Source organism: Natator depressus, chromosome 8, assembly GCF_965152275.1.
Source record: "Natator depressus isolate rNatDep1 chromosome 8, rNatDep2.hap1, whole genome shotgun sequence".
NCBI lineage: Eukaryota > Metazoa > Chordata > Testudines > Cheloniidae > Natator > Natator depressus.
This window is the reverse complement of record NC_134241.1, coordinates 48,304,440-48,331,764: the sequence shown is the minus strand read 5'-3', so window position 1 is coordinate 48,331,764 and position 27,325 is coordinate 48,304,440. Positions and strand designations below refer to the sequence as shown.

General features: G+C 41.5%; 1 protein-coding gene and 1 long non-coding RNA gene across 5 annotated transcripts in view; one reads left to right on the top strand and one right to left on the bottom strand.

The window, feature by feature from the left end:
* Positions 1-1,693: 1,693 nt before the first annotated feature.
* On the bottom strand, positions 1,694-15,852 carry LOC141992198 (uncharacterized). Its single transcript, XR_012640550.1, has 4 exons — positions 15,602-15,852; positions 14,032-14,145; positions 9,094-9,443; positions 1,694-1,727 (listed from the first exon to the last, which is right to left on the bottom strand). It is a non-coding gene; the product is annotated as an uncharacterized LOC141992198 (long non-coding RNA).
* A 96-nt stretch (positions 15,853-15,948) lies between these two features.
* RC3H1 (ring finger and CCCH-type domains 1) overlaps positions 15,949-27,325 on the top strand; it is a 111,399-nt gene continuing 100,022 nt past the window's right edge. For 2 of the 4 annotated variants that reach the window (XM_074960974.1, XM_074960973.1), the window contains exon 1: positions 15,951-16,117. The gene's annotated coding sequence lies outside the window, so the exon portion shown is untranslated. Of the gene's footprint in view, positions 16,118-27,325 lie in introns of all 4 variants that reach the window. The other 2 variants (XM_074960972.1, XM_074960971.1) reach the window with 2 other exon arrangements.

The following is a 27,325-nucleotide window of genomic DNA, read 5'->3' as shown; positions in this document are numbered from 1 at the left end:
GACACATTAAGCAGACAATTTTCTCAGACCACAAATGGGAACTGCGCAGTAGCATCTTACAACCCATGTTCCAATTATGGGGGTTCCCCCTCATCGACCTATTCATGACATCACAAAACCACAAATGCCCACACTTTTGCTCACAAGCAAGACTGGAACTCCAGTCTCTAGGGGATGCCTTCCTAATCAGATGGGACGCACCTCTTCTTTACGCATTCCCACCGATACCAATACTCTCATGGGTGATACACAAGATATGTGCCGACAAAGCCAAGGTCATATTAGTAGCCCCAATGTGGCCAGACAGACCTGGTATCCTTACTTGATACTCATGGCGACCTGCAAACCATGAACTCTCCCACTCAGGCCAGACCTGCTCTCACAGGACGACGGTCAGATTCTCCACCCAAATCTGGAAAAACTTCACTTGAAGGGGTGGCTCATCCATGGCTCCATCATGAGGAGTTAGCCCTTTTGGAACAGGTTAAACACGTATTACTAAACAGCAGGAGATTAACCACGCATGCTACTTACCTCCAATAATGGAAAAGATTCTACTTATGGCATCAGAACAAACAAATAACCGCATTTATAGCGCCACTTCTGTTGGTGTTAGACTATATACTAGAATTTAAAAATTCAGGACTTTCAGTAAGCTCACTGCCATTACCACCTTCCATCACAAGATCGACAGAGAGTCAGTATTTGTGCACCCAATTACTAAATGCTTTCTCACAGGGATGAAGAATGTTTATCCAGAAATATGTAACCCTACACCGGCATGGGACTTAAATCTGGTTCTCAGAAGCCTCATCAGACCTCTGTTCGAACCATTAGATACCTGCTCCCTAATTCACCTACGTATGAAGGTAGAGTTCTTGGTCGCAATCATGTCCATGTGACGAGTAAGCAAAATAGCAGCTCTCACGGCATACCCTCCATACACCATATTTTTCAGGCACAGGATCACTTTGAGACCACACCCCAAATTCATACCCAAAATATCATCTTCCTTTCCTCTCAACCAGCCAATTCATCTGCCTACATTCTATCCCAAACCTCATGGAAACACACAGGAGGCTATCTTACATACCCTGGACATCAGACATGCAATTGCATTCTACCTGGAGAGAACTAAGCCTTTCCAAAAGTCTCCAAGGTGTTTTGTTTCCATGACAGAGCATTCCAAAGGCTCTGCCATAGCCACACAGAGACTATCAAAATGGATCTCCACTTACATCCATTTCTGTTATCAACAAAACAAAACAGATTCCCCCATCAGGGATCAGAACTCATTTGACGAGATCAATGGCTACCTCAATAGCCTTTCTGAACAACGTACCGATCATAGAAATATGTAGAACCACCACCTGGGCCTCAGAACATACTTTCATGAATCACTATGCGTAACTCAGTGCTCAGACTCAGATGCAATGCTAGGAGTAACGGTAGTAACTTCAAAAAGAAAAGGACGACTTGTGGCACCTTGGAGACTAATAAATTTATTTGAGCGTAACTTCATCTCTCCATACAACTGTCGACCCTTCCATCCACAGGGGGGCACTGCTCTACAATCACCTGAAGTGGAGCACCCACAGGGACATCACTCTAAGAAGAGGCGGTTACTCACCCTGTGCAGTAACAGAGGTTCTTCAACATATGTGTCCCTGTGGGTGCTCCACTACTCCTTCCCTCTCCCCTCTAGTTTGGAGTTCGCAGTATGGAGCCTGCAGAAGAGAAAGAAATGATGGGGTCAGGTCGTGTGTGCGCTAGCTGAGGCACCAACGGCACCGCAAGATGACCATTGCGCACATGTGACCCAGACGGACTCTGCTACTGAAAATCCCTGATCAACAGCCCTGGGAAGCACCAACACCTGAAGTGGAGCACCCACAGGGACACATATCTCAAAGAACCTCAGTTACTGCAGAGGGTGAATAACTTTCTCTTCTCTTTATCCAGATGACATAGAGTTTGATTGCACAACAGTAAGCCTGAATCTATTCCCAGTGCTTTTTAAGTTTTGGCTTTATCCACTACATCAAGTTTCTAATCTGACTGGCTTGGTAATAGATCTTAACGTTTGGTAAAGAGAATACTCCCTTTTTACATGGCCTTTGTTAAGTAGATGCATAACTGTGGGTTTCTTATTTCCCCAGCTGAATTTGTTTATCAGGGATTGCTATTGATTTAAGACTTCCCAAGACTAAAACCAGAAGTGTTTGGAAAAGGAAGTTAATTAAGAGTAAGATTAATTTTAAATGCCACAGTTTTGCCTCACCATGAAATGTCATACTTCAACCAGTTTTCTAGATCTGTTTTGATTTTCTTAATCAGAAGAGTATAATTATTATGTAAGTCTTGCCATCTTTTAGAAATGTGTATTCCCAGCTATCCTACCGTAGTTACCCATTTGTATTTATCTTTTATATTATTCTGTAGATCAGAACCCACGCTTATGTCCCGTAAATCTGACTTATCGTAGTTTACTTGAATTCTGACACTTTGCCACATTATAAGATCTTTTCTTATAATTCTAGTAGTATGTGAGCTGGATTTGTAACAAATGCCATGACATCGTGCACATGAAAGCTAGTTTGTGTTGTTTCCAATTTATATTAGTATTGTTTCTGATTGACTGGACAAATGACTCCATTACCATGGCATAAAGAAGATGATAATGGGCATTCTTGGCATGTGCTTATAAAAAGGGGGACTTTTTCTGATAGATATCCATTAACTTTTATGGTAGCATATGGGTTGGAATACAAGATGGAAATGCAATTTTGAAATTTAGGGCCTAAACCAAATGTATCTACAGTATCTTTTAAGAACTGCCAATTCCGTCAGGCAAAAGCTTTATCTTCATCCCGTTGTAAAAAATGATGGACCTCATTAGTACAGTCTGAAGAAGATCAGGCATAAAACTCTGAATGTTGTCAGATAGCTCTCTGTTTAATACAAACCCTGTCTGATCTTTTAATATACCTAGGTAACAATTTTCGGTCTATTTGCTAGGACTGAAGCATAAATTTTTGCATCTTGATTTAATAGGGATATGGGTCTGTAAGACACAAAGTTGGATTCTCCTTAGCACGTTTTGCGATAACTACAATTTGTGCATCTCACCCAGTATACAAGATATTTATTTCCTTTTGATATTTAATTGACATCTATTAATTGTCCTATTAATTGTGCCCTAAAAAAATTAGAGAATTCTGGAGGAAATCCATCATGGCCAATGGCTTGATCATTTTTAAGGGACTTAATAACTTATAGGACTTCCTCTGGTTTAATATCTTTCTCCATGGCGTCTAGGTGTTCTAGTTTTGGTACATTTGCTTTAACCAATTATTTCTTTATCAGCTTATCATCAGCTGACTCTAAGGAGCAAAGCCTCCTATAGAAGTCTGCAAAAGCTCACCCATTTTGGGCCAGTTGCCAATTCATTTGGAGCCTTGCAGACTGGAGATATGATTTTACTTTTTTTTTTTAAACGTTGTTAGCATATTAGCTAATTATTTATCACTTTCATTACCCTTTTTCCTAGTATCGCTTTGTATATCTGATTACCTGGTCATTTTTTTTCTGTTTCAAGTAAATCTAACTTACTTCTAGCTTCTTCATTTTTAATATATTTTCTGTGATTGATTTGTCTGGTGTAAATTTAAATTGTTCAACCTCCTTGAGCAATGTTTGCACTTCTTTTTTGAGATAGGATTATTTATTAAACTGCCCCTAGTCACTACTTGGAAGGCATCCTATAGAGGACTTCTTAAAATCTGCTCTGCATTGTTTTCTTTAAATTATTGCTTAGTTTCCTGTCTGATATCTTGAATTCTTTTCTGGTCATACAGAAGTGGGATATTTTATCCCCATCTTTTCATTGTAGGTTTGTCTTCCCAGTTTCTAATAAAAAGCCAAACTGGAACGTGATCTAACTAGGAGACGCAGCCTTGCTGTGCTGATGTTCCTGTATTAAGTAAAGATCTAAAGATTAGAGTCATATCAATTCTTGTATATATTCTGTTAGGTACTGAAAAGGAGTAGCTGCTTACCTTTAGAAGACGATGGCTCCAGGAGTCACACAACTCATGCTTATGAGAGACATCTCCAATCTTCTCTGTCAGCTCTCTCTTTCTAGCACTTTAATTCCGTTCTGTCTCAAATCTCTCCTCTTTTCCTGTTTCCAGACCACTCTCTCTAATCTCGGTTTGCTGATATCAGGCTTAAATTCATCCAGTTTGATATTTAGGAGGGATTTAGGAGATCTAAACTCAGAAATTAGCTCACAAAAATCATTTTTAGTGATAGGGATCCCTGTTAGGGTGGCCACTCGTGCATCCTCAGAATACTGAATATTCCACTACTTCCAGGAACCCCATCCCCACTGGAGTGACCTCGCCTGCAAGGTCACAGGGCAGAGCAGCATGCTCTTCAAAATGGCATACACTATCTGATACTGGATAAAACTACAGTGGTTTTACCAGATGGGGACAAACCACCCAAAAAAGAGGACTGTCTGGTTTAAAATTGGATGAATGGCCTGCCTATCCCCTCAGAAGAAAGTGAGAAGGAGACAGGATTTGTTCCTGGCAGCTGCAATCTTGGATTTTTCCAGCTCAGCTGTTCTGCAGTCTCACTGCCTTGTAGTTCCTTTTCTGGAATATTGTTCTCTTTACATGGAGTACCCATCTAAGAATTAGGAGAGGCTTCCTGGAAAGTCATGGGGGCTGGGGAGCAGCCATGTCCACTAATTGTGCCAGTTTCAGCATGGAGCTAAATGCTGAAGAAGCCATTCAGCTCCAGTGATGTCATTTCCCTGGTTCTCGTCAATTTAAATCAGAAAAGTAAATAATGTTACATGTAAAAGTCAGAGCTTGCCAAAGATAAGTGAATGTATACTGCAGGAACAAATGGGGATGGTCAATTATAATTAAGAAATTTCTGCATTCAGAAATTAAATTAAACCTTTGTGATGTAACATGGCAGCTTTTTAACTGCACAATAACTAAAGACAGTAAGTGAAGAATAATATTGTGTCAGTTGTAACTTAAGGGGGAAATCTTAGGCAAGCAGAAAGCTTTTATCCATGTTGGAATCTGGCCAGGACACTGGGACTGGTAAGCAGAATCTGATAAAATAAGTAAGGAATTCACCCTACAGCTGTAACCTCCAAAAAAGTCTTCTAAAAAACCATATAAAGAAATTTTTGACAAAACATACTTCAGCCAAAGAGGATCTTCTCATGAACAGCTTACCAAACACAAACTACAGCTATAACTTGCTTTTGTTTCTTTTCTGTTTATAGTTTCAAAAACTCTTCAAAAAATGAGGGTTGTTTTAAAACGTCTCTCTCTCCAATGAGCTAAACAGACACACATTCTAAAAAATGAGTTCTCCTGGAGTGAGATCTGAATAAAAGGTTAGTTCCTGTGGATTCCCCTCTTAACTAACTGTGCTCTTTACAGTCACAAACTTTAGGATACTGTTCTATTTTTGTACGTTTCAACATGTATTTCTCTACTTCAGTAAATATAAAGTACCATGCCTGCAATGCATATTTCTATATGGGGACAAAATTCGCCCCATTCTAACTCTGCTGAAGACAATAGAATTTCACCAGAGATTAATCTGACCCTTTATCTTTATTTTCTTAAGGGAACTGAAGAATATGTTTCCTAGAAGATGTTTTTATTGGGTTTCCTATCTGATGCTATCACAAACTAAGCTACAGGTGCATGGAACTAAGAATTCACTGATGATAACATCAACCAAGAAAAACATGAGATAAGCAACTTGTCATAGCAACATTTTTACTACTGGTGTAAAAATATATGACTGCATACAGTTAAGACAGAGAGACGCTTTTATTTGTTATCAGTAGAGCTCCGGGTGTGTCATGGAGGTTGCAGAAGTCACGGATTCCATGACTTCCTGTGACCTCCGTGACTTCTGCAGTGGCCAGTGTAGCTGAGCCCGGGGCTGCCCAAGCAGACGGCCTTGGGGCCAACTGCTCAGGCGACCCTGGGGACAGCCACACCAGCCACTGCTGGAGCAGCTCCACAGCCAGCCACACCCACTGCTGCTTCGGCGGCCCTAGGCAGCTGGCCCCATAGACCGCCTGAGCAGTGGTGCTGGGGGAGGCGGGAGCAACTGCGGCTCCCACCTGGAGCAGCGTCTGGCCCCAGGGCTCTCTCTCCCACCAGCAGCTGGTGCCGCAGGCTTCTCCCGCACTACGATTCAATCATGGGTATTTTTAATAAAAGTCACAGACAGGTCACGGGCTGTGATTTTTTGTTTCTTGCCCATGACCTGTCCATGACATTTACTAAAAATACCAGTGATTAAATCATAGCCTTAGTTATCAGCATACTCTGCATAGCATAGAAGGTGAAGACAAATTCCACTGGGAACATTATTTAGGGAGCATTTATACTGGTGTTATAATTGCTCTCAAGTACATGTTTGGATGATGCAGTGGGTCTAGTGGTTAGAACAGGAGACTGAGTTGGGAGTTCTAGCTTTCATTCCTCATTTTGCCAGTACTTGCTGTATGAACTTGAGCAATTCACTTATCCTCACATTATAGTTGAGAATACTGAGACACAGAGAGGTAAACACCTGTATCACATGGGGAAAGGGTGTGTGATAATTACATAATGTTAAACTCAATGCTTGACAGAAAATTTCAAAAAATAAATAAAAGATAAACTTTTTAAAATCTGCATTTCTAATAGTTTGTTTAAATTATAAGTATCTAGATCTCAAATTGCCTCTTACATGGGAGTTATTTCTCCCTAAGAGAGTCCTATAATATGCTGATTTGAGAGAATTAGTAGGTTTAAATTGGAGATTATATTTTATAATTTGTATTACAGTGGCACCTATAGGCCCTAACTTAGATCAAGGTCCCCTTTGGCTCGGCAGTGTGCAAACAAAGTAAAGATAGCCCATGCCCCAGAGAGCTTGCAATATAAATAGACAAGACAAACAAATGGTGGGAGAGAAAATAGGCAGAATGGGGAAGTGATTTGCCCAAGGTCACACAAGAGGTAAGTGTGAAAGCTTGGAACAGAACCTGGGTTTCGTGACACCCCAGTTCTGTACTCTCTCCCCTAGACTAGTGGTTCTCAAACTTTTTTTTAATCGCAGACCACTTGAAAATTGCTGATGGTCTTGGCGGACGAATTAATGATCTTTCCAAATGTTGTTTATACCGTTAGCTAACTATTGTAAAGAACGCTGGATAAAAGTGCTATATAAAATAAAATAATAATAATTATTATTATAAAAATATAATATTAACTTTTTTTGTTCTACAAATAAAAGCACACAACTCATATTTTAATATCAGTAATCTTACCTTTTTAATGCAATGGATGTGCCCTCTCTCCCAAGCTGGGGCTAGGAAGAAGGGAGGTCTCTCCCCTGCCACAGAGCTGAGGCTGGGAAGGAGGGCCGTCTCTCCCCAGCAGCCGCAGCTCTGGAGCTGGGGAAAGTCATCTCTTTCTCTGGCTGCCGCAGCCCTGCATATCCCAAATTCCCCTCACCCCTTCTTCTCATCCCACTCACCCCTCCCACCTATCCCCTCTTCCCCTGAAGGCCACCACCTCACCATACATGCTCGTCTTCTCCAGGGTCCAGGCATCTAATTAATTGAGCCACGCCTGCGCAGCTCCACTAATTAGGTGGGTGGCCCTTCATTCTCTCATGTGCAGTCACCCAGCTGCACACCTTAGAGGGAACTATCTGCAGACCACCTGAATGGAGCTCGCAGACCACAGTTTGAGAACCTCTGTCCTAGACTTTACTGTCTCATGAGTACAATGAGAAATCTGCTATAGAGGATCCTCTTTGAAGAATGTAACTTCTGTTAATAAAATAATAATGGATTGTTAAATTATATTTAGGCTTAGTATCATGTGTATGTGCAGAGCAGCTGCAATTAATCCTTCAAGTTAAGACTGTCATAATCCTTTATAGTCACCATCCAATGATCCTTGTCTTGAGCTAAAGGAAATGGTGTTAATGCAAAGCACGAAGAAATAATTTTACAAGAGAGGAAGACAGAACAGACTGTAACATAAGCACTACTGGGTGAAGGGAAAGAAAAATAAAGGGTGCATACTTCATGCTAGTAGCATATGGAGAAAAGGAAATGTTTCATAATAAATCAGGGAACCATAGTGCAAGTGCTAGCAGTTTGCAACATGAAGAGGCAGCAGCATGTAGCACTTGGCGTACGCATTCAGAATCATTGGCTAATATGCTGTAGTTACTTCAGCAAAGGGCACCAGGAGAACAATTGAGTGTGTTAAGTCAACTACGAGTTACTGCTATGGCCACCTAATATTAAACAAAACTTGGACATTCTTGGTGTTGCAGCCCTTCATTCTTTTGCGCTATGACTGCTTGGGTGGTTTTTTTTGTTTATTTTGTGTGTTTTTTGTCTGTTATGACTGCAGGGGAGTTTTCACTGCTGAGTGACACAGATACACCTTCATGGACCAAGAGTGCTGCAGAACAAGTTAGATCAGGAATTAAAACAGTGCACGTCACTAACGTCTCGGCAACCAGACAGGCAGGACCCAGCTTTATATTTTGTGGGACTTAATAAGAAGGCAGATATGTGGGATCCCTGGAAGATGACAATGCATAACATCCGAGGTGATAGGGTGTGGCTGTTAAATGGGTTATGTTGCTTCTAATTAAGAGGTGTAGGAGGGTTTTAGCAACTGAGGGTATGGTGTATGACTGTACACTTGATACAGTCCTAGGGCCAGCCTGGAAGAGTGGTCTAAATCAGAATTTAATAACTATACTAATACTTCATACATCTAACACCTTCCATCTCAGAATTACAAAATACATCACACATTTTAATCAATATAAAATATTGATTTTACAGATAGTAAATAAGTGATATATATTCTAGGCCTCACAGTAATTTACACAAAAGCCCCTTTATACTGCCTGAATGGTGAAAAGGGGCTTTACTGTAAATGAGAAACAAACCCTGCACCTGGAGAGAGACTGATAAGCTAGGAAGAGGAAAAACTAGATTGGAATATTGTAACAAGGGGGACTCACCACTGAAGTATCTCCTTGGGACTGGGTATGGCGTAGTGACTCGCTCCACATCTGGGATCCCCTGCTGATGGCCGCTCTGGTGTTCTGCAGTCCACCCTTTCCCATAACTTGGTCCTCCATGCATGCCACGATTTAAGTCCACCCCTTCTGGGGTAACAAAGGCCAACAAACCAATGTCCAATACCTTGTATCAAGTCTTTAGAACCAAACCTGCTCTCTGTGGTCCTTATTCCCTTTTGTCAGAGGTCTCTGTCACTCTTCTTTCCTTCTGCAGCCTCACACCACCATATCAGTGGCTTGTAGGGGAAATGTAGGCCTTCTCCTTACACCAGGGTTCCAGTCCATGGACCCTATAACCAGAAGCCAGGCTGTTCAAGAGTTGTTTCATCCAACTTTGCTGTTGCACCCCTGGACTTCTTCCTATGCAGTCTCTCTCAAGCCTTCTTCCCCACAACCTCCCTAGGTTCACCCTTCTCTCAGGCCTTCCCCTCAAATCCCCTAACACAGTGGTTTTCAACCTGTGGTCCATGGATAATCTCTCTCCTAGTCTCCTACCAGACTTCTCTAGTCAGGAGAGGATCCCTGGGCTTATTCTCCCTCTTGGGCTTACTTTTTGGTATCTCTTTCTCATTCCATTCACTATGGACTCTCTCCCAGCAGCCCCCTTTCTTTATCTTTGTTTACTTTTGGCACAACAGTGTCATTGTAGGAGGTTACAACCACCATTTTCTTCATTCATCTTGAGCCCTTTTTTAAAACGAAAATCCTTTTACTCATTCTAGTATCCTTAAGAAAACAAAGCAAGGCTTTTTTTAGCACTATTCCATTTTCCTGACATTCTCATTCGTTCCCTTAGGGGAAAAATCTTTGATTCTAAGCCAATGCATTTTTTTTTTTTATAAAGGAACTTTCTTACCATAGGACAATGCCATAGAACTTGATCAACAGTTTCTTTGGGTTTGTGCACATTACTCAGCCCATCCTTGTGTCTTTTTAATAAGTTTAACTTTTCATTTAAGGTACAATGACTGGCTAATATTCTAAAATTGACTACTTCACTTTTTCAATCATAACTATGGAATTCATCATCAGTGATTTTTGAGCTTATATCATAAAACCTTCATCCTTTTGTTTCCTTAGTCTATAGTTCTCGCTATTCCTTTGCAAGTTCCTTCATGACCACACTTTTAAATTCTTGTCTGTTAAAGATATACCTCTTTCTGCTTTGACCTTCCTCTGTTTATAGTCCTCTGCCAGCCCCTCCCAAGCTGGGCTTCTCCCTTAGTTAAGCCTGGGTTTCCCTGCAGGTGCAGCCTGGTATGTTAATTGGCCTCTCTGGAACAATAACTCTTTTGACACCTATGTGGGATACACACCCCATCACATATATAAAGATAAATACAAATCAACAGTCACCCCAAAGTGCAGAGCATTATTGCTGTCATCCTTTCCTTTTTCTAAATTGCTACAAAATATAAAGTATGCCAGTCATTTTAGAAATGATTTCTCCTTTCTTAAATTATATCATGGTTGTATGGTATTAACATACTTTCAGATGGATGTTGACTACTCTCATTATGATGTCATTGTGTGTAAACATGCTTCACTCCTCTGCTTTTATCAGCTTTATTTTGTGAAAAGTGCAGTTACTTAGGCCCTGATTCTGAAAACATTTACAAACATGCTTAAAGTAAAACACATGCATAACTGTTAGCAGGACTGGGGTCTTATTTTGTTCTCTTTGATAACATGATTTGGTTTAGAATATTGACTGTGCTAAATATTTGGGATTTTTGAACACTCAGCCAACTGGAACAGAGGACAGTTGATCCTTGCCTTTCATTCTGATGTAATTCTAGAACATCTTTCAGTTCTAAACCTGTCATCAGCACTGCAGGTCATTTGGATCATTGAGATGCCTGGCTAAAATTTCTTTTGCAGCTGAAATCTCTCTTAAGTTTTAAAAATCTGTATGCTTGTTTTTATTGAGACTACCAAAACGGAAGCATTTTGTGTTATGGTCAAAAAGTTATATAGCTAAAATGCTCTAGTTCAGCTCCTGCAAAAACATTATAAAAAACTTCAACATATTCTCCGTATGTCAGACGTGTTTGTGCAGGATCAGTTTCAAAAGCAGAGCCTGAAGAACACTGCTAGTTGGCCCAAATAAATGAAACACTGGAAGTGTAACTGCATCAGGTTTTCTGTTTTCAAAGAAATAAAGAAAATAAAGGAATGGAAAAGTGAGACATCACGTTGTGGGACCAAATATCAAAATTTACTGTGGGTCCTTGAAGACCCTGTACCTCATGGCAGAATCACAAGATGTTTTGGGGTAATAAATTATCACAAATTAAAAATTACCTTGCAGTGAGATATGGCAATAGCCAAAAGCAAATGCTATTTTGAGTTGTGTATGCAAACACATCATGTCACAGGGGAGGGAGTGGATGCTTCATTTGATAATGCTCTGGAACTGGAACTCATTGCACTGAGTTTTGAATACCTCAGTCCCAGAAAGATATGGAAAATTGGAGAAAATATAAAAAAGGCAGTAAAAATGATAGGAGGTTAGAGGATTGATTTGTGATGGAAGAGGAGATAAGATATCCTACAAAAATCTGAACATTTAAAAACCAGAAGGGAGAGGAATTATTTTGAGCATGGGTTCACAACCTAGGGTGTCCCGAAAAAGGGTAAAGGGATCATAACTACTCTTCCCTTCCTATACTGGTGAATATGAGGTAGGGCTTCAGCTACATCTCACCTCAATGGGAAGAGGGTCCTGGGTGGTCCTTGTATAGAAAAGAGGGTTGTTGTATGGAAAAGTTTGAGAACCACTGATTACAGGAGAAATTAAAAAAGAAAATGTAGGTTGCGTAACAGGAAAATCTTACTAACAATAAAATTTATTACGTTGTGCTTAGAATATTTAAAACCAGACTCAACTAAACACTAGAGTGTGCACTATAGGGAACCATCTTGCATTGGCAGGGAGATGGCCTGGATGTCCTCATGGGTCTTTTCCATCTCCTACTTCTATAATTCTAAATTAAGACTAATGGGGTGTGCTGAAATTCAGGACACATGTCATGATGAGATCTATTACTTAGTGTAATAATATTCCAAGAAATGAGATATGTTGGAAATCTTCTGTTAGTTATTTAAAACTATATAGTGTTGGAAACAATCATGCATTTACTGAAGATCTAAAAGATTACTCTTGAGGGCAGGGACTATCTTTTTGTTATGTGAGTCTACAATACTTAGCCCCAAGGCACCACTACAATATAAATAATAAACTACTTGATAAAAGATCATTTAATAATAAACTGATCAAATAAAATTATCTGTGATGTCTGAGTCTGAAATATTTTGATATTTTTTATAAAATTATCTGTGCAAATATTATATTCAGTTGTGTCAAGACGGCACACCAGATTCTGAAATCAGGAACAGCAGTTAACATAGGAAGATCCTACTGTCTTTAAAGTAGAATTCAGAACCCCGTTTGTTAAAGCCCACTGTTGTCTCTGTTTGTAAGCCCTATTGTTCAAATTTTACCCTTATTTGTCAATTAAATTTTCCAGTTAATGATACTACTGTAACCAACCCTACTGCAGGATGTGTCAGAGTGTGTTGGCTACACCAACCCCTAAGTATGTGATAGCATGCTGAGTGTACCACAGATCTGGAGGCAAGTGCTGTCTGTGCTCCAAATACTCAGCTCTTCAGGCTCTAGTCCTTGGTGGGTTCTCAGAAACAGTTGCACACTTTGTGTGCCAGGGCACATTCCTCTGCAAGAGTTGCCAAAATAAAAAGTGCAGTTACCCTAGGTACAATTGCTTAAGTCACAACACAAAGATCAAAAGAACAATTCCCAATCCAGCCCATAAGGGCAGTCCAGTACCGGGATATGAAAGTAAGGGCATATCTAGACAACAGTGGCACAGTTATTGTGCCACTGTAGTGTAGATGCTTCCTATGTCAATGAAAGGGGTTTTTCCTCAGTGTAGTTAATCCATCTCTCCAAGAGGTGGTAGTTGGTTGACAGCCACATCTACACCAGGGTTTAGGTTGACCTAACTACACTGTCCATGGCACAACATTTTTCACAGCCCTGAGTGACATAGCTAGGTTGACCTAATTTTTAAGCGTCTAGCAGACCTGTGAGTCCCAGTGTAACCCTTTCCCAGTACCCTTCTGCCTGCAGACCACAGCCGTGTATGCTCCTACTGCAGATACTACTAGCCCTGTGCCTACAACCATCTGACTTGACCCAACGCTAAGGCTACCTGCTCTCCAGTCTTCTCTCTTTGACCAGCTCTCAGGCTGCTGTCTCCAGCCTTCTTCTGTTTACATGAAGCATTGTACTTCCACATGAGCCAGGTCACCACTTCTGACCTCAGGTAGCCCTTCTCTTTCCTGTACTCAGGAGGTTCTGGAGTCCTGTGCTGGCTAGATATTGAACTGGGGATAAATCCAGTCCCCAGTAATGAGTGAACAGGTTCATTACACTATCATAGTTAATTAAGCTGTACACAACAACAACTTTTTCAGGCCCCCTAATGGCACAAACTACCACAGGGATAACACTTTAGAATCATTCAGCTCAGGGAAGCTGAATGTCCCATGAGGACTGCCCCTTTAAGAGGGAGCAGGGTCCAGTGCCCCTCAACAGATTATCTGTTGCTCAGCTGGGCTTAAGAAAAGGCACTTAGGCCTTATAAAGAAGAAAATTGCTGTATGTGGGTGTCAGCATATGCGTGGGAAATAAGAAAGCACCTACAAGGCCCTGAGTCAGCAGGGGGAAAACACTACTGGGGGAAAGTCCTGTGAAGAAGGCCAAATCCTCTCTTCCCTTGCTGTATCTTTCCCTACTAATTCAGGCCCCTGCAGGGGCATTCTTTCTCCCTAAAGGCAACTGCCAACACTCACCTGTAGCTGTCTACCCCTTATAAGGTCCAGGTGCCTTCCCCTAAGTTAGGCAGCAGGTGATCAGTCCCCGTCCATGGGACTCTTCTCTCTCAAAGAGGCCAATCATGCCTAACACTGACCAAAAAAAAAAAATTGTACTGTTAGTAGGATTGGCAAAATTCATTTTTTTAAATAACATAAATTTGTAAGCATTTTTTATTTTTATTTAAATTTTCACAGTTGCACAAAATTGTGGTGTTTTTTTTTAGAATTGTATCAATTTAAATTTTCATAGTTATGGGAAATAATAGGGGGATCATATAATTATTTAATGACAGTAAACAGTGAGGTTAAAGCTTTATAACCATTAAAAAGCAAATTGTCAACATCACATGTCAAAATATATAAATTATCCTCAAGAGAAACTCTAAATTCTCAAGCAACATTTTCCTTAATTTACCTATCTGTAAATTCTGAATGTTACTGATGGAAATATTTATCTGTCAGTGTGTGTGAAAATGCTATTTACTAATTAAAGAATCTAATTCTGCCAAGCCTAATTATTAGCACCTGTTGAACTGTGTCCATCTGTTGCCTCTTGTCTTATACTTAGATTGTAAGCTGTTTGGGGCAAAGAGTGGCTTTTTGTTCTGTTTATACAGTGCCTCGCACAATGGGATCCTGGTCCATGAGTGGTATAATAATAGCTCTGAAGCACCTATGTAAGAAAGCAATTTGTAGAAGGGGAGGGATAAAGATATGTTTTAAACCCACTTTTAAAATACACTGTGATTCAATTAACTTTCTGAAAGGATAGAGTGAAATGAAACAGTACAAGGTCCTGATCCTGCAAATGGGTCTGAATACCCTATTGAAGTCAACAGGACTCCATGTGGACACTGCGGTCTGATCACACAGAGTCATTTGCAGAACTGAAGTCCAGATTTGTTTACTATTTATAGCACGCAACTGGGAAGTAAGGACTGTTGGTTTGTATTGTATGTCCTTGAACAAGTCACAACCTCTATGTCTCAGTTTATGCATCTGTAAAACAGAGATGTGGTTAATAATATTTAGCTCTCACAAAGCAGTTTAAATCTTCTAAACTTTGGACATTTGCTATCTAATTAATGCAGTGAGGCTTCATTAATTTTTGGAAAGTACTTTAAAATCCCCAAATAGCCAGGCTTGCAGTGCGAGGTATTATGTGACAAAGGAATCCTTTGGGGGGACCCTGAAGTATCTTACCTTTGTTCTAAATTATTTTAACAGCAGTATAACAAGGTGTGTCAGCGTAGCCCTTCTCCTAAGGAAACCAAGAACTCGCCTCTCCCAGCCTGGGATACTTGGCATCTATAGGCCTAACACCACCAACAGCTGAAGCCGCCACTTACGGAAGGTTCCCTTAGAGTACAAGGGGTGGGGAACCATTAATCTTTCTCCACCCCCTGCCCAGAAGCGTGGGTGACGTTTGAGCGAGGAGGGAGAAAGAACGCGTTTGGGGGAAGGGCACCCGTTAATCTTCCTCCCGCTTCGGAAATACGTGGGGTGGTGTTGCTAGAGGGGGAGGGGAGTAGCCAGGCGGTTTCACCTGCGTGTCTCCTTTCCAGAAAGGGCTCGGGCCTGGTTGTCGTCGTGGGAACAGCCAGAGCGGAAGCGAAAGGCTACAGCAAAGGGGTTTCAGCTTTCAAGGGCTTTGTTTGGCAGCTTGCTTTAGAAGGGGTGGCTGAGTGAGGGGCGAAGCCAAGCAGCCAGGGCGTTGTTAGCAGCATTCGTCCCTAGCCGGGGAGTGGTGTACCCCTGCCAGGGACTCCGCTTTTCTCCTCTCCCTTGGCGCTGCGCGGACGGCCGCGGCAGGAAGGGGAGGCGGAAGAAAGGGGAAGAAGCTCCAGGCAGGCCGCGGGAGGGAGGAGCAGTCTCGGGGGGAGGCGGCAGACTCACAAGATGGCTCCTGCTGCAGAGGCAGCAGCAGCAGCCGGTCGTGGGGAGGAGGTGGCGGCGGCCAGGCGGTCTCTGCTGCTGTTGCCGGTGCTGGAGGCGGTGGGCGCTGTGGCCAGCCCCGTCTCCCAGAGCTGAGAGGAGCTGCTGCTGGGAGCCCAGCCGTGCGGTGAGTGCGGGTCCTGGGTTTCGGTGCGGGGAACAATGGGGCGGAGGTGGCTTCTCTCGGGCCTGGCCCAGTGGAGGTCGGGGCTGGCCCTGCCTTAGTTAAGGCTTTCAGGTGACAGGGGGTCATTGCAGGGGGCTCTAGCCTGTGTTCCTGCCTCCATCTCTAGGCCTCAGGCTTCGGCCGGTCTCCATTTCCGAGTTGCTGTGTCTTGGAGGAGACCAAGGAGGCTAGTTCTATGAAACTGGGGGCCGGAAGAAAGAGGTTTCCTTTGCCCTTGGAGGAGGAGTGGGGGTGGTAGTTCCAGAGGCTCTTGGTTTAGGGGAGTTGGGGCTGGCCTCGTGTCACTCTGGGGTGGGGACAGAGGACACTTTTTTGGTTGCGGGGAGAGTCTGAAGTATGAGAGAGAATACATTCTGCAGCCCCAGTTATAAAGGTATGTAGTTTTTTACAACACAGATGCGAAGTTGGTTCCTGCCCTCAAAGGGTTTAGCTCCTACTGTGGATTTGCAGAGCTGATGTGACACACACGTTGGATGCTTTGTTTAAAATATATCTACAAATATCTGTGTCTCCTCCCACCCCCCTCCCCCCGTCAGCCTGCTGCTGTTTTGGGTGCCTATCAAAGTTGTAGGGAACATTCAGGGTAATTTGGTCAGTGATTTCTGTGAGTGTCTGGAAACTGAGAACCTGGCATTTGTTTGGGAAATGTAAATCTAAAAAGACCCAACTAACTTGACATTGTTTTTCTTTCTGGTATTATGTTAGACACCGAGTTAAAAGATGGGGCAAGGATTTCCTGCCAGGAAACAGAGCACTGAGTAGCTGCCCTTATGTCTTTGGGGGGGAGGGGGAAAAGAAGAATGCCCAGAAATGATGTTTTGTCTTCAGAGGCCATATTGAGTGAGATCTGTGCCATTTTAAGAGTCCACGAGTAGGGAAACTGATATTTCTTCTAGAAACTGGTATTTCATTAAATTCTTTCCACACACGCTGCTTTCTCCTGAACAGTTGTTTTAAAATTTGTTTTGTTTCAGTCAGTTATGGAAAAAAATGCATTGGTGACATTTTATCAGTTAGTGAGGAGCGTCCATTATTTTAATGTAATTTTGATGGCCAAATGGTTAAATTGCAAAAATGAGTTCATGTTAAAACAGCCAGTTCATCAGTAGCAATGCTGCTTTTTCACCACTGACTCCTTTAGTGACATATTATCCTTTGATCACTCTGTTGTAAGATGACAACTGGACTATTTCTACATTTATACTATACTACAGTGATGCCTAGTTTCAGTGACATATGGAAGTGTGCTACCTTTTCCACTAAGGTTTTTTTTCCATCTTCAGGGATATATAAATCTTGTTTTAAGCCCTCCTGCCAATTCCTGAGCATATGGGTAACTACTTTTGTGTGGTCTCATTGACTTGATTGAATAAAGTTATGCACATGCTTGAGTGCTGGCAGGACTGGGGTCCACATCTTTATCAGTTAAATTAGCATAGAAATTACCTTCCATAAATGCAGTGTTTCATTTCTACCATTGATGTGAGGATATAGTTTCCATTAAAGTTAATAAGAGCTAGGTGCATCAAAGGGAGATGATCTCCCCCTCCCTGCCTTTCCTGAAATTTTCAGCCTATTATTCCTGCCCTAGAAAAGGCTCCTCCAGAGCAGATGATTTAGCAGGTTATTTTGAGGGACGTTTGCACTGATAGTACATGCGTTCTGTTTGTTTGATGGACTCCGATTTCCATGCTGTCAGTAAAAATCTTTGATCAGCATTAAAATTCATGGGGATTAGGAAGAAATTGCTTGTTCTTTGTACCAAAACCAACATCATTTAAACCAAAATGTACTAGATTGTTGGTTTGAAGTTGGTCTGGGCTGGTAGTGACGGCAAGGTCTGACCTAATGTCTGTCTGTGGTTCATGAAACTAAGGGCAGATCTACATGTAAAATGTTGCATTGATGCAGCTGTGCTGGTGTAGTGTAGGTAATCCACCTCCCAGAGAGAGGATAGCTATGTAGATGAGAGAAGCTCTCTAGTCAACATGTCTACGGGGGGCGGCTAGGTCTGTATAACTCAGTCACTCAGAGCTGTGCATTTTTCACACTCCTAAGCTATGTAGTTATACTCAGATAGGTCTGTAGTGTACACCTGGCCTTAGTGATGGCTTCAGCCCACTTCTCAAAGTGTAAGTGTCTGCATGACACAGACCAGCACCAGTTTTGCTAAGGGCGTGGCTACACTGGAAACTTCAAAGCGCTGTCGCAGGAGCGCTCCCATGGCAGTGTTTTGAAGTGCGAGTGTGTTCGCGTGTGAGCACTGGGAGAGAGCTCTCCCAGCGCTCGGAGCCTGCTTACGCTAGCTCTTTAAAGCGCTCTGACTTGCTGCACTCTGGAGGTGATTTTTCACACCCCTGAGCCAGCAGGTTAGAGCCCTGTAAAACGTAAGTGTATCCAAGCCCTAACTGAAAGGTTTAACAGAGTTAAGTGCTGAAGACCTAAATTATTTAAAGATGGCCCTTCAAAGCAGGTTTGAACTAACGTTGATGGGACAGTTTGCAGAAACTTGAACTCCTGTTGCCTATGACCTACCAGCTATCTAGATGGAGATCTTCTATCGCAAATGTTGTCAATCTGGTACTCTTCGGTTGTGGTGAGTTCAGAAAATATATACACGCAAGATTTTGAATGAATTGGTTTATTTTCTTGTATGTCTGAAGATTTGGAAAGAATCTGAAAAGGGTGGCAAGGATTGAAAATTTCACCGGTCTGAGACTTGCTATATACACAGACTTGGCAGAATTTGATTTGATTTTTTTTGTAAATTTAATGTTTAATATTTTTAATCATTTAATTTTCACAGTTGCAGGACATTAAAGGGGGTTTGTGTTAGAGTAGTGCTGACAGCAGGGCTTCAGGGGGCTCCTTGCATGGCCAATGGGCCTGACACCTGGCTACAGCATTCAGGGGAGGCTGTGGTCCAGACTCCATGAGGAGGAGGGTGAGCTCCCAGCCCTAGAGGAGGCCACCCGACTGAAGAATGACTTTTGCATGGGGATGGCTCCTGTAAATCTGGCTGTGAATGAGCGAGCGGGGAGGTGACAGTGGGGCTGCAGAGTGCTCCCTGCATGGTCACCAGGCTGGTGACACCAGATCCCTGCAGGTGTTAGCTGTGGGGGAAGCTGCACTTGTCGCCTGTTACAGCTATTTTTTGTTGATTTCTCTGTCAGGTAAAATTGATGTTTCACAATGACTAATGATTTAAATCAAATCCTGCCAATCAGACGTATATGATACTGGAGAAGTGCTCAAGAGAAGCACTGCTAGATTAACAGATTGATAGTGTTAAAGTTTATTATCTCATGACTCATCATTGCGAAAAAGGTGTGCTGTATGCCATTCAAAAACAGGAATTAGTTTTTCGTTTGTTAACTATGCATGTTGTGATTAGCATATTTCTTTTTCCATGTGAATTCCAGCATGGTTTTACTGTCTAATATCTAGAAAACAAATGACTGCAAAATAATGCTTTAAATGCCTTAACTGTAAAATAGGGATAATGATGCTTGCTACTTTTGTAAAACTGTTTAAAGCACTTTCCATCAGTAGATAGCATAAGACCTGGGTATGTATGTATGTATGTATTTATTTATTTATTTATTTACATTCTCCCTGAAAAGCTTTGAAATCCCAGCTTTCAAATGGTATGAAGAATAACACTGAAATTTTAAAAAATGAGTGTCTAAAGTTAGGATCCCAAATATATGGCCTGACTTTCCAAAACGGATGATCACCTGAGAAGCTCCCATACGTGGTACAACAAAACTTCCTTTTAAATCTTGACCTGTCTCTCACCATCACTGAAATCAATTGCGACATGATTTTAAGTAGCTGCAAAGTAGAAGAGGAACAAATAAGAACATAATCAGTGTGGTTTTTCCCCTAGTCCTCCAAGGCCTGGTATACTGCAGCCTGCTTGAGTTTTTGATGGATTAGTGTTCAGAACCAGAAAATTTTCCCCACTATTGCCATTGAACCATTGATTACACAAACATGTTCAAATCCTGAGTGGAGATGCTTACATCTGGGGGAAAAGAAGATTTAATTTTTCATTTTACAAAAAATCTATTGTGACAGTTAGGTATGTGTAAAATAACTACACCATATACCGAAACTCAGCAAGTGAACCAATGTCAACGAACAATAACCTTTCTATAAAACTTCTTTTGGTCTTCCACCCTTTCAAACCACTTTCAAGAAAAGCCTGAGAAAATAGATAGGCCTTGCACCCTCCCCTCTCAATGGAGATAGATGAGGAGGGAAGCAAATTCCATTTGTGGATGGAACTCCACAGAAAACTGTCTCCATATGTACAAAGCAAGTGGTTGTTGGACTTTTAACAGCTGAGATCAACTGGATACTTGAGCCATCTCTCTTTTTGTGCTTTAACCTAAGATACACAGGATCAGGACCATAAAGTAACTTGTATATCAGAGCCAGTATTTTTGAGGTGCACCTGACAATGAACTCGGAGCTAGTATAGTCAAGGGAGCACAAACATGTGCTTTAAGTGTGAAATGGCAGTAAGTAAGCAGGCAGCTGCGTTCTGCACTGCTTGCAGTTTCAGTGTGACCTTTAAGGTTAGTTGTATGGAGGGCACATTGTCTGGAGATGGTTGGGTAACTGTCACGACATCCACAAATAGCTACTGATCATAATTTTGTTACTGTACAAAAATATTAATAACACATGTTGAGTTGTAAGATACGTTCTCCTTTTGAGTTGATCCACGTGTAGCTCCTGTTAGCACCACTGTGGTCATGAGCATGTCTTGAGAAATATGGTAGGGCAAACTATCTCTTGCACACAATCCCATTGTTTTAATTGGTGGCCTGTGTAGTAAAACTTGAAGTGACGGAATACTACAGTAGTTTCAAAGGAATTAATGACTTATGTCTCCTATACTTCTGAAATGACATAACTGAGGAGAAGTCTTAATGTCTGTAAAACTGTATGGGCACTAACCTGTTTTAAAGTGGTATGACAAATGCATAGGTGTTCTCTTCTCCCCCCTTCCCCCTCCCCCATATTGGGAAATCAGTTACAATGCTTCAGGAAATAATGTCTCTGTTGCAGCACAGCAGTTATTCATATATCAGCTGTGAGAGGTACTTGTTCTGACCTTTGATTAGGTGACGATTCTGGATAATCATTCGTTCATTGCAGTTTGATGCTGTTGTTAGTGGCACTGATTGTGTCCTCCTATAGTTGAAATTACATAACAGCATCCATAAAACCTCCCTCTTGGTAGTTTCTCCTTCAAGCTGAAATTTTCCATGCTTCATATTTGACCAAAAATGAATTTTTTTTGAACGTTCAGCTCTTTGTGAGTGAGAGAAAATGAAGTAGATCAAAAATACAAAATGAGCAATTATTAGAGAAGATAAATGTTTTTTATAAGTTTTGTCTGCCCTCTACTACATTGAAATGGAAAGCAATGCGCTGGAGAGAAAAAACATTCCTCTCTCTCCTAGCTTTACTACTTTCCACAGAACATATGGTAGGGGTGTATGGAAATGGGTGTTGGGGGAGGTGAGTGTGTTTCATATCTCTTTTTGAGAGAGAGAGAGAACCTGTTATCTATATATTAATACAATTTTTAGCCTTTAGTGGCAGGGATGGCTTGTTGATAGAAACATGTTTGAAATGCTTATTGTCCTGGAGCCATCCATTCAAATTTAGGCAATGTTGATTTCCCTGCTACTTACTGATTGGGATTTTCAGAAGCAGTGTAGTTTTGTACCATAAACAAGATCTGCTGTGGTTGGATGTTTCTTTTAAAGTGGTCATCAGTGAAATAGTTCAATGTTGACTTCAAATTACTATGTCAATAACATTATGCTTGTTACTGCCACATTGTTCCTGGTGGAGCTGAACCAGTGTTAGCAACACTGAAACTTATTCTGGTCTAGACAGGGCCTGAGAGCCCCAGAGCTGCTTCTGGACTTTTAGATCCCATGCAAGATTTCAGAGCTACTGCTAGCCTACCATGATGGCTAGTATCTCATCTTTAATTCCTCTTATTTAAACTTTGCTGTATATAAGGCGGGGCCAGGATTGAAATATAGATCTTGCCTTAAATGAACTTCAAAAAACCCTTACAATCTTAATAAGTGGACTTTCAGACAAAGTGGCGATGAGGTGATGTCTGAGATTGAAGGGTTAGAGGTTCAGCAAGGTTCAGATGGGCATATCCATGACTTCCTAAGTGTGAAGTAGCTGAACTTCTAGCAAAAACATGCAATTGCATTAAAAACAGCTACTATATAGGAGCATTGGAGGGTAATAAATGTTGTAACCAGGGGTGATCCAGGGAATTAAAAACAGTAAAACTTACTTCTGTACCTAGTAAATGGGTTGAAATGATCATTAAAAATAGAACAATAAAACCTCCTGGAAGATCATCATATGTTGTTATACTACATAACCTGTATGGTTTCTGCAATGGAAAGTTGTCTCACTAAACTCTTACAAAGCTTTGAAAGTGTCAACAAAGTAGTGGATACAGCAGAACTGGTTGTCCTAATTTATTTAGATTTTTGAAAGGGCTTTTGTGGTGTTGTGGAAGCTAAGTTTAGTTAGCATTCAGAGGGAGATTAGATGCTTATATGGACAAGAATATTCCCACTGATGCATTTAGAGTTTTGGAAGGGGTTAAAAAAAAAAACCTCATGCTTCATGTTTTAAACTAGTCTCTAACTATCAGGGATGAGGATGAGAGCTTCATTTGGATAAATTACATTGTATCTGCCTACTGTGATTCTTGCACCTTCCTGTTAAGTACCTGGTACTGCCACTGTCAGACAGGAAACAGGATTAGGTGGACCACAGAGTCTGGTGCAGTATGACAATTCCTATGTTTTCTATATGGAATACAAATTGTGATAGGATAAAATGAAAGCCAGAAAAGGAAAAGCACACTTCTCTTGTCCCCAAAATATTCTCCTCAGTAGTAATGAATTATGCCAACTTTGGAAGAGTATCAGAGGGGTAGCTGTGTTAGTCTGTACCCACCAAAACAACGAGGAGTCCGGTGGCACCTTAAAACTAACATTTATTTGGGCATAAACTTTTGTGGGTTAAAAAAACCACTTCAGTTGCATCTGAAGTTTTTTTTTTTTTTTTTTAACCCCACGAAAGCTTATGCCCAAATAAATCTGTTAGTCTTTACCTTTTGGAATAGTTCCTTTGAAGAAAGGGGAGGGTGGAGGAAGAGAGGGAAGACAGAAATTCATTCAACTTTAATAGGAAAATACAATTCTCTGTTAAACATTCACATGAAAGTGTTGTATTCATATTAGCTCTTGTACTCATATTATACCAGCTCTTACTTTTTCGTAGTGTTTATCTTTACACTTAATAGCATGATGTGAGCAGTCTTTTCCACAGCCAGCATAATGTGTGATCAAAGCTATCCTTTTCCTGGGGTTTGGTTTTGTCATTGTACTATTAATGAAGTTCACCTCAGGCCTTCCCTCCATGTTTAGCTGCTCCTAGAGATGGTCACAGGACTTCTGCACCTGTCTACTAAATCCTCTCTTCTGCAGATCCAACCTTGAGAGCCACTCCCGTGTAACTTATATCAGTGGTGGAATTTAGTGAACTTCATTGGTACTAGTGAATCTGCTGTAGTCTTGGTCTCTAGCAGCAGAATCAACAATAACTGCAGTTGGGCTGGGTTCACAGAACTGTCAGCCTGTTACACATGCTAATACAAAAAGATGGAGAGTTACATGTTCCTGTTGCACGAACAAGCTGTTCTCCTTCAAGGGGTCCAGCACGAATTTTTTTTCATCCCTGGCATGTGCAACATTCCATGGTTGTTGTATTTTCCACTCACCCATCATGTACTGGCTACGGCCAAAATGTGAGGCACTACTGGTCTGATATAGTGTGGCAAATCCTGCAATATTTGCTTTTAAGATGTGTTGAACAGTAGTTTAATTTGTGAAGTGGTTATCTTGATGTGTGGAGATTCATTGTCCAGGCTACCATTTCCAACAGCGTTGGGGGCATAATTTAGGATGCAGAAAGGGTATTTGGAGTTTAGAAACATCAACAGAGGTACTATATGTACTCACGTGAGCTAGTTATGCAAGACCAGGCAATTCCTGTGCAGCTGGAGACTACCTCTTGTTGGGATTTTGCATGCACAGTACGTTGTCAGGAGAAATTCATCGCAATGGTTTGGAAATTGGGGGTGACTGAGTCATTTGAACTCTTTCCAGTCACCAATGGGGTCAAGCAGGGCTGTGTGTTGGCCTCAGGTCTGTTCAGTATGATGTTCTTTGCCATGCTTACAGACACCTTATGTGACTGTCACACCAAGATTTGTCATCAGATGTCGGACTGATGGCAAGCTCTTCAATTTGAGGAGACTACAGGTGATGACAAAGGTACAGGAAGTGACTGTTTATGATCTTGGGTTTGCTGATGACTGTTTCCTGAATGCCAAACCTGAGTCTGACATGCAGCGGAGTATGAGATACTGTTCTTCAGTTTGTGACAACTTTGGTCTCTCAAAATCAAGAAGACAGAAGTGATGTACCAGTCTGCACCAGGAAAGTCTGACGTACAACCTGCTATCACAGTGAATAGCCAAATCCTTCAGGCAGTGGACGGGTGCACCTACCTTGGAAATACACTGTCACATTTGCATGGATGGTGAAACCAATGCCAGAATTGCAAAAGCAAGTGTGGCCTTTGGCAGGTTATGTGCAGATGTGTGGGAGCATAGAAGCATTAGTCAACAAAACTGAAGGACTACAAAGCCATCATGTTGCTACCTCTGATGTCTACATGTGAAACCTGGACGGTGTACAGGTGCCACGGTATGAAACTGAATCACTTCCCCATGCGCTGTCTGAGGAAACTGATCAGGATAAGATGGCAAGAAAAGGTTCCAGATACTTAGGTTCTCATACAACCAGGCATTCCAAGCATCCATATTCTGATCTCACATATGAGATGGGCAGGCCATGTCAACAGAAGGTCAGATAATCGACTGCCAAAGAAGATCTTTTACAGCGAGCTAAAGGAAGGAAAGCACTCTTAAGGGGCTGAAAGAAATGTTTCAAGGACTCCCTCAAGTTACCCCTGGGGTGTTTCAACATTGACTTTTGGGAAGATCTCACACATGATAGTTCTACCTGGTGAAGCCTCTCATCCATACTGGAGCTACAAGCTATGAGTAGATGAGAATTGCTGAGGCAGAACAGAAGTGCCAGCAGCGTAAGGACATGTCTACACTTCCACTTACGTTGGCAAAATTTATGTTGCCCTTGGGGGGTGGGGTGAAACCCTTCCCTCGAGCAGGGCCGGATTAATACGGGCTTTAGGGGCTGCGGCCATGGGCTGAGGAGGGCGCTGGCACAGCAGGGCTCAGGCAGACTGCCTGCATGCCATGGCCCCATGCTGCTCCCGGAAGCAGCCGGCTGCTCGCACATCTCTGCGGCACCTGGCGAGGCTCAATACCTTACTCTGTATTTCTTGGTTTTCACAAGTTGGAGTTTTGCTGAAATCAGTGTTCTGGAAAGGCACCAGCTGTCACTGGGCTACCATAAATCCGTATATAAATCAGAGCAGTGCTTCTCAAGCTATCTGATGTGGGGGACCAGCAATTTTTTTTTCCAATGTGTGCGCAGACTGGCAGCCGATGGCTCGTGGACCTGCACCGGTCCACAGACCACCACTTTGAATAGCACTGATTTAGAGGATGCATGGAGGGAGAAACAGAAAGTAGATGTGCACCAATATAAATCAAGAATCAGTAAATTAAAGGGTCTTACGGCAGCTGAAACTTTAACTTGATCCCAGTGTTTTCCAGTACCTCAAAATATCGAAGAATATGTTCCTTGCTCATTTACGTTCATTATACTTTCAGTGATATTGACTGAAAAATAATTTGAACAAGAGTAGCATTGTGCCTTCCCCTTCCCCATCAATAACAAGTAATACAGGGTATATGTAAAGGAAAGAGTTAAAGAATTTTCCAACTTACTAAAGGCTGAATTCTGGATACCCTTATAAAACTTAAGTAGAAGTGCTTGCTCAGGAGAAAACGTGGATGTTGAGGAATAGGAAATGGAATCCTCTTTCCATTGCCTTACCTGGGGGTAAAGTGTAGAGTAGTTGGTGAAGAGATGCATTTAAAACTGGTTGATTTTGTTGTAAAACTTACTTCTCTGATTTGCGAAGTGTTGCGTCTTGTTAAGGGATTGCATGTGGTGTTGATTTTTAAGCAGCTGTTCTCTGTGCTGTTTATAGCAAGAAGGAATGTCTCCTTTCTAAAAACGAGGGATAGTTTCAGGACTTGACAAAATCATTTTAATGCAAATACAAATACTATTGCTTTGGGAAATCAGTATTTAGAAACTCCTGAATTCTTGTTTTTTTTAAATAGGCACACAATCAATAATATTTCCACGTGCAGCCTGGAGAACAGCAGTTGGTCTTTGTAGAAGAGTAGGCCTCTTAATCAGGCATTCGAAGTGATAAATTTTATAAGTTGAATGCATCACTGCATAAGTGTTAATGGGCCCCTCTACTTTGAATGGTCTCTTAAAATATGTGCGAACTACTTGTACTAAACTATCTGCTCCGCCTTGCCTTGTTCAGAATACCTTTCCCGAACCTGAAGAAGAGCACTGAGTGGCTCAAAAGCTTGTCTCTCTCACCAGCAGCAGAAGTTGGTCCAATAAAAGATATTACTTCACCCACCTTGTGTCTCTACATTTTTTGAGTGCAATTTTGTGTTTTTAACCTAAATTTGTTGTTTTTCTAGAATAACTTTAGAGTCTGTTTTGCAAGTCAATACTTGTGTGATTGTTTTTAGACTTTTGTATGGAAAGTGCAGATGTTTACAGAGAGTGTTAAGTTGTTTCAAGCTGACAAATTGTCTTGTAACTGTTAGCAAAATTGTGGTTTTAGTTCGGTTATTCGATGTTGTACACATGAAATTTATGGTATATTTACAAATACTGGCCTGTTAGAATGTCAGTTCCTTTGATCTGTCTAGTCAAGTTTACTAACCAGTATCGGGTACTGGCCACTTCTGAAAATTTTAAGCATAAAACTCCCACAATTTGAGTAATCCTCTAGCATAGGAAGAGTTTCTTTGACACTAGAAGTTGGCTACCTTTTTAT